The following is an 8135-nucleotide window of genomic DNA, read 5'->3' as shown; positions in this document are numbered from 1 at the left end:
CCTCTGCAGCCAGACCTGCAGCAGAGGAGAGGGGCCTCTCTCCTACCACGGGCCTGCTTACTGCTGCCCGACAAAGGGGCTGAGAGTGACTGCCCTGCGATGTCACTGTCGGTGAGGTGGCATGCCCGGCTGGGTAAGGTGGAGGCTATCCCAAGTGCCCGTCTGTCTCTCTCTCCTTGCCTGCCTTGGCAGCAGGATCATGATGTTGCTCCATGCTGCTCCTGCTTTTCTCCCAGGCTCCTTGGGGTCACTCCCTGGGTGGGGGGTGGGGGTGGGGGTGTTCAGCTGCAGTTCTGAAACCTGTCTGCAAGTTGTGCAAGAGAGGGGTCTGCTTGGGAGTGGGGTGTCCGCAGCCTTCTTCTAACGTGTGTGACTCCAGAAAATGCAGTCTGTGGGGTTAGGAGTTCAGGTGACTCTCCTTTAAGGAAATCCCATCTTCAGTCCTGATGGTCCTTTGACCATTCCCCTGTCATGTCCTGCCAGACTTTGAGCTGCCCTCCAGAAGGGCACCGCTGCCTCGTAGCATCTCTGTGATGTCCCAGAGACCCCTGAAGAAACTGTAGAGATGCTGAGAGTATGGAAATGGTGTTGGCGAACTGTATACAGGCAGCTGAAGAGAGCCCTGTGTGTCCTTGCCTAGAAGGGAGTGTGGAGACCTCCCCCTGGTGCCCTGAGAAAGGGAGAAATGGTTGGACAGCTGTGGTTTTGAAACTGGACTCCTCTGCTCCTAGCAGTAGCTGAGGTTTTTTTTTAGGGCAATGCATGAGAGTGATCGTCCTCCAGCTCAAAGCAGTGTGAGCACAGGACAGCTGGGAACAAGGCTAATAGACAGACAAGCTGTCCTCACTCTGTACCAAGTGGCAGTGAATCTTTTTGTTTTTAAAGACTCACAGTAGAAATGCTGAGAATTTCTGCCTTTGAGGAACATTCCCCAGGGGTGACAAGGACATCTCAGAGAAAATAAACATTATTAAAACTTCCCTAAAACTCTGTTCCTCAGCTGTCATTCCTTAGAGCAGGTAGTGAAGACACTGAAAAGCCATTCCACATGACGAATAGATTTTGTTTGACAGAAACTGTGAGTGTCAGAGCTGTTGACCCTGTTCCCATGTTCCCACTACTGTGCAGGAGGACTGGCTCCTCTGGAGCCCAAGGGCAGAGGCTTCTGCTCCTCACAGCACACTCAGCCAGCACAAACCAGAGCTCAAGCAAGGTGCCTGCCCAGTGATCCTCCCCAGAAAAGACAGAAGTAATGTGGTGTTTTCAAAGAGAAATGTTACTTTCTTTTTCCTGGGAAGATCTCTCCTAACTTTTCAATGTTGTTTCCTCCTTAAACAGTCCTGAAAGCCCAGTGGGACCAAATGACCAACGGCAGCTCCTTCAACGAATTCCTCCTCCGGGCATATGCAGACACACGAGAGCTGCAGCTCTTGCACTTCTCGCTCTTCCTGGGCATCTACCTGGCTGCCCTCCTGGGCAACAGCCTCATCATCACAGCCGTAGCCTGCGACCACCGCCTGCACACCCCCATGAACTTCTTCCTCCTCAACCTCTCCCTCCTTGACCTGGGCTCTATCTCCACCACTGTCCCCAAATCCATGGCCAATTCCCTGTGGAACACCAGGGCCATTTCCTACCTGGGATGTGCTGCCCAGGTCTTTTTCTTCTTTTTCTTATGTTCAGCTGAGTTTTCTCTCCTTACAGTCATGGCCTATGACCGCTTTGTGGCCATCTGCAGACCCCTGCACTACGGGACCCTCATGAGCAGCAGAGCTTGTGTCCAAATGGCAGCAGCTGCCTGGGCCAGTGGTTTTCTCCATGCTCTCCTACATACTGCTAACACATTTTCCATACCACTCTGCCAAGACAACACAGTGGACCAGTTCTTCTGTGAAATCCCCCAGATCCTCAGACTCTCCTGCTCAGACTCCTGCCTCAGGGAAGTTGGGCTTATTGTGGTTATTTCCTGTTTAGTCTTTGGGTGTTTCATTTTCATTGTGGTGTCCTATGTGCAGATCTTCACAGCCGTGCTGAGGATCCCCTCTGAGCAGGGCCGGCACAAAGCCTTTTCCATGTGCCTCCCGCACCTGGCCGTGGTCTCCCTGTTTGTCAGCACTGTCATGTTTGCCTGCCTGAAGCCCCCCTCCATCTCCTCCCCAGCTGTGGATCTGGTGGTGGCTGTTCTGTACTCGGTGGTGCCTCCAGCAGTGAACCCCCTCATCTACAGCATGAGGAACAAGGAGCTCAAGGAGGCACTGAAGAAACTGATCCGACGGGTACAAGGTCAGCACCAGTAGCTGTCCCACATTCATTCACTCACCAGGATATCCGTCATCAAGGGTGTGTGTTGTGCATTTATTTCTTTCTTACTTTTCTCTTTTACATCTACAGTAAAAAAACAAAGAAAACTATCCAGTTCATGTCATGTCTGCTCTGGAATCTCTCCTTTGAATCTGACCCAGAGACCATGTTGAAACAGGAAGCCAGGCTTCCCCCTTCATCAGCAGAGGTGGGGGAACCTCAGAGCCCACTAGTTTGAGCTCCCTCGGATGCCCCCAGTGCAATGGGTTTCCCTTTGCAGTGTCTCTTTCAGAACTGACACCAAGGATGCTCAGAGGCCCAGAGCCAGGCTCAGATGAGCATTGACAGGGTGAGACCAGAAGTCCGATGTCCATTAGGAGAGCCCAGATCTCCTAGCCACACTCAGGGTGTGACCTCACACCCTTCTCCTGCGAGGGTGGCAGACAGCTGTCACCATGGGCTGGTCCTTTCCCTCTTCAGTGCTCCAACAGTCACAGCGGAGCAGGAGCAGAAGGGAGGAGAGTCTGGACGCAGCTTGTGGGGACAGACCCTCTGCTCCTCAGGACCATCCCTACTACTCCCTACTACTCCCTACTGCCACAGCAGGCATATCCTTGCTGTAGCTTTGGAGTGGGGGCTGCAGCTTTCCTGGAGACTCGTCCACCAACAGCAGCAGGACTTTCTCTTTTCAAGGCTGTTCTCCTAATTTCCATGCTGTCCTGCTGTGCTCTCGTGTGTGTACGTGGCCTAAGCGCTCCTGTGACATGGTGCTTCCTTGTGCATTTCTGTGAGCTCAGGCAGGACCAGGCCCTGGGCACCCTTATGCCAGACCTGACCTCCAGAACAACATTTCCTTAATAAAAGAGGATCTCCTGTGTGACATGCCTGAAGTCTGGCCTTTCTTCAGAAGATGGAGTCAAAAATACACTCAAGGGGTTGCACCACTGCAGGGTCTAGCGTTCTGTTTGTGGACTCCATGGGTTGTAGGGGACGAGCTCCGAGCACCTGGGTGATCTGTTAGCAACAGAGGGCTGCACTCAGAGCTCATTTCTCGGTGACCAGTGCCAGTGGAGATGGGGAATGGTCTCTGAATCGCCTGTGCCAGGCTGTCCCACAGGTGACAGTGCTGATGAGAGATGCCCATCCTTCTGGAGGGCAATCTGAGCCCCCAGGAGAGCTCACGGGGTCTCCAGGGACAGTGTGTGCCTGGGGGTGGGCAGTGAGTGGAGCCTCACAAAGTGAGGGATGGTCCACAGTGGAGTAAGCAGAAGGTAAAGCACTAAATCCAGGTATGTAGGGGGAAACGAGGGCTCTGCAATCCCCACAGAGGCAGTGGGGACCCAGGAGGCCCAGGGCAGGGGCACTGGAGAGTGATTCCTGCACCCTCAGTGAAACACCACAGGCTGGAGCTAGTGCCCACCCAAACACATCTCCTGCCATTGCAGGTGTGCTGGGGTCACTCTGAGCACCTTCCATGAGCACAGACAGGTGCCAGCAGTATCAGTGGTGGTGATCCCTGTCCAGCCGGGTCTGATTCCTGCCCTGACCAGCATGGCCAGAGCTGAGTCAGGAGTCACCCCGTGGCCCCACAGCTCACTCACTCTGCAGAGCAGCACCACCAGCCTGGGGCCCTGCAGGGAGCACAGGGCAGGGTTGCAGGATCAACCAGGCCAGCATGGACACACTGACCTGGGAAAAGGCTCTCTGGGAAGCAGGGATGCCCCAGGAGAAGAGCAGGGCAGCATTCAGAGATAGAAAATGAGAAGGAGAAACAGGTTTCTCTGGTCACCAGCTTGGGGCAGGCTGCTGTGTCCCTGGGGCAGCAGGAGCTGCTGGAGGGGCTGCAGGCAGACAGGGAGGGGGATCTGCTGGGCACATGAGCAGGGGAGGCAGAGAATGACCAGCCTCATTGCAAGGCCTTGACCCCTTGCCAGGGAGCTGCTGCCCTTGTCCTTGGGCCCGACCTGAGTTATGCCGTGAACACGCCTGTGCCTGGTCCTGCAGCTCTCGGGTGCTGACCTGAGCCTGTCCCCATCCTGCTCACCTGACTCCTCATGTCTACCTTGGACCTGCCTCCACACTACAGTCACGAAAACTTGGGCAAGGGAAGCTGGCACTGAGCAGATCCCAGAGAAGGCTGTAGGTACAGAAGGTGACCATATGTGTCCACAGCAGCAACCCTTGCCTGACAGCCAATCTGAAGGTGCAAGGAGGGCTTCGGATTTGCACCCCCTCCCCAGGTACCACTGCACAGAAAGTCTGAGCTGGATGAAAAAGCGAGCGCAGGCACTGGGGTCTGATTTTATGATACACAGTTAGGAGAGCAGGCTTTTCTGTGTCAGAGCTCGAGTGTTTATGCACCATTTGTGACGGGTGTCCTGTTACAGAGAGTGTGTTGTTGGGAGCAGCAAGAGCAGCGCTGCTCCAGGTGGGAAGCAGAGCCGGGAGCTGAGGGTGCCAGCAAGGCAGGCAGGGCAGTGCCCCACCGATGGGAGGTGCCATCCCCCAGTGCCTGGAAAAAAAAAAAAAGCAGAGCAGGTTTGGGGATGGTAACCAGGGTCAGGCACAGTCCAGCGATCACCAGACAGGACTGTAGGGCTCCAGCCAGCCCTGCTTGGTGTGGGAGGTTGGGCTGGAGACCTCCAGAGGTCCCTCCCCACCAAAACTCCCCTGAGACTCCATGAGTTCTTGTTCCTCAAGCTCTGCTCTGGCTCGACTGGCAGCAGGATGAGAGCTCCCAGGGCAGGGCAGAATGAGCCCAGCTGGGAGAGCCTCAGGGGGAAGATCCAAAGGTGCCTGGCTCAGTCCTGGGCTTTGGATAACTCCCTCATGCATCAGAAGAGGCTTCGTCTGCCTCTTCCACCCTGCCCTCTGCTCCCTTCCCTCAGCCAAAGCAGAGTCCAGCATCGCCTGGAGACTTTCTTCCCCATGGGGAGCAGAGGGAGGGCCTTCCCCAGCCCCACACTGCCTTTCCCACCCCCAGCCTTTGCAGTTGCATGTGCCTGGCTCTGCCCACTTGCCTTCACCACAGTCACGGCTGCACTGGAAGCCCAAGAAAATCCCGGAGCTCCTACCCTCGACCTGGCATCTACCCCAAACCTGGAGCCTGGCTGCCCACAAAGGCATCACCTGTCCAGTGCCCCAGCCATGCAGCCAAGGGCAGGGGTCTGCGTCCCAATCTCCCTGCTCCTCCCCATGCTCTGGGCACCATTCACACATGGGAGCTGCCTGCTGGTATTTTTCCTCTTCCAGGCCCTTTCCAGCACAGCCCAGACCCTCCCCAGCTCTCCCCACCTCACCTGCCCTCTCCCCAGCCCACCCAGTGAAGCCCAGGCTGGGGTGGCCCCACAGCAGTGCTTGTGGCAGGGTGCTGCAGAGCTCTGGGCACTCACCCCACAGCCCCAGCGCCTCTACAGGGCACAGCAGGTGCTGGGGGGCAGAGAGGGGTGTCAGCCTCCCCATCAGCCCCACACCTGAGGGCCAGCAATGGCACAAGGAAATGGTCTCATGACCAGAGATCCTTGACCCTGGCTGCCTGCAGCCCCTCTGGGCAGCCCCTCTCCCCAGCACAGCACAAGAGTCCTGGCCCTGGGGCTCCTCAGGCAGCTCCAGTGACAGAGCAGCCTGCCCGGAGCTGACACACACAGAAACAGGTTTTAAATTATTCCTCCCCACAAGCACACAATTGCTCTTCTCCAGGGACGTCCCTGCTCCCCAGAGAGCCTTTCCCCAGGTCAGTGTGTCCATGCTGGCCTGTCTGGCCATTCCTGCACCTCTCCCCTGTGCTCCCTATGGGGCCCCAGGCTGGCGGTGCTGCTCTGCAGGGCAATCGGCTGTGGGGCCCTGGGGTGACTCCTCACTGGCCGTGCTGGTGAGGGCAGACCCAGATGGACCAGCATCATTGCACCTGACAAACCCTCCCCAGGGTCTGTGGTTGTGGAGGATGCTTGGAGCAATCACAGGGCATTTCACATTGCTCAGGAGGTGTTCAGGGGTGTCATTAGACCCAGCCCACTCCCTCTCCTGAGAGTGCAGAGCCCTGATGTGGTGCATTGCTTGGTTTGGCCCTTTACCTTCGGGTGACTCCACTTGTCTTTGGGAGTCTCCACTCACTGCCCATTCCAGGCACAAACTGACCCTGGAGATGCCCTCTGCTCTCTGGTTGGTTGCATATTCCCTTCCAGAAGGATGAGAATCTCTCACCAGCCCAGTAATACGTGAGACAGTCCCCAGCAGAGACCTCTTTACCGCTCACCTTCCTCAGGGTCACTGGGCCCCCACAACTGAGGACTGAATCCAGCCCACATTCCCTAACACATCACTTTATGAGCTGATGCCCCTTAGCCCATGGAAAACCCAGATATAGCAACAGGGCCTTTTCAGGTGCAATTCCCTGAGCACATTCCTGTCTTCCACTTTGGAAGAAGAGCCCAGCCTGCAGGCACTGTACTGATGAAATCCCCTTTTATTACAGAGATGCTGCGAAGGAGGCCAGCTCTGACACAGGGATCGGTAGATTTAGGGAAGGTCTCTGAATCAGACAGATGGGGTTTGTGCCTCTGGAGAAGTGGGATGAATTCAGACATTTATGAACAACCATGCTTATCACAGACAGAATGCCCAAACCACAAACGTTGCCTGAGATCTCTTGGAAATCACTTATGAGGAGAGATGGGCAGCTTATTGCTGCTGAAACAGTACCAACTGAACCAGTTTCTTCAGGGCCTCCTTGAGCTCCCTGTTCCTCATGCTGTAGATGAGGGGGTTCACTGCTGGAGGCACCACCGAGTACAGAACAGCCACCACCAGATCCAGAGCTGGGGAGGAGATGGAGGGGGGCTTCAGGTAGGCAAACATTGCAGTGCTGACAAACAGGGAGACCACGGCCAGGTGCGGGAGGCACATGGAAAAGGCTTTGTGCCGGCCCTGCTCAGAGGGGATCCTCAGCACAGCAGTGAAGATCTGCACGTAGGACACCACAATGAAAATGAAACACCCCAACGAGAAACAAAGACTAACCACAAGAAGCCCAACTTCCCTGAGGTAGGAGTCTGAGCAGGAGAGCTTGAGGATCTGGGGCACTTCACAGAAGAACTGGTCCACTGTGTTGCCTTGGCAGAGTGGTATTGAAAAGGTGTTCGCAGTGTGCAGGAGAGCATTGAGAAAACCACTGGCCCAGGCAGCTGCTGCCATTTGGATACAAGCTCTGGTGCCCATGATGGTCCCGTAGTGCAGGGGTCTGCAGATGGCCACAAAGCGGTCATAGGCCATGACTGTGAGGAGGCAATACTCTGCTGCAATTAAAAAGAAGAAGAAAAAGACCTGGGCAGCACATCCCAGGTAGGAAATGGCCCTGGTGTCCCTCAGGGAATTGGCCATAGATTTGGGGACAATGGTGGAGATGGTGCCCAGGTCAAGGATGGAGAGGTTGAGGAGGAAGAAGTACATGGGGGTGTGGAGGTGGTGGTCGCAGGCTACAGCTGTGATGATGAGGCCGTTGCCCAGGAGGGCAGCCAGGTAGATGCCCAGGAACAGCAAGAAATGCAAGAGCTACAGCTGCCAGGTGTCAGAGAATGCCAGGAGGAGGAATTCATTGATGGAGCTGCTGTTGGACATTTGCTTCCTTGGGGCTTTGTGGACTGTCTAAAGAGGAACAGAGAGTTTCAGGTTAGCGCAGCCTTCTCTGAGCCAAACCCATTCTGTTTCTCATAGAAAGCCCCACCTTTCCTCTGTTCTTTACCTTCGTTGAAATCCCTTTCTGGAGCTCTGTTTGCACTGGCTGAGTGTGCTGTGAGGAGCAGGGGCCTCTGCCCGTGGGCTCCAGAGGAGTCAGC

The 8135-nt window shown here is 55.7% G+C and overlaps 1 pseudogene; it reads right to left on the bottom strand.

Annotated features, from left to right (window-relative positions):
- Positions 1-7056: 7056 nt before the first annotated feature.
- LOC135326920 (olfactory receptor 14A16-like) lies at positions 7057-7917 on the bottom strand (annotated as a pseudogene).
- Between the last annotated feature and the right edge of the window lie 218 nt (positions 7918-8135).

The sequence above is a fragment of the Dromaius novaehollandiae genome, unplaced genomic scaffold (genome assembly GCF_036370855.1).
Source record: "Dromaius novaehollandiae isolate bDroNov1 unplaced genomic scaffold, bDroNov1.hap1 HAP1_SCAFFOLD_41, whole genome shotgun sequence".
Lineage (NCBI taxonomy): Eukaryota > Metazoa > Chordata > Aves > Casuariiformes > Dromaiidae > Dromaius > Dromaius novaehollandiae.
This window is presented reverse-complemented; position numbering and strand designations above follow the sequence as displayed.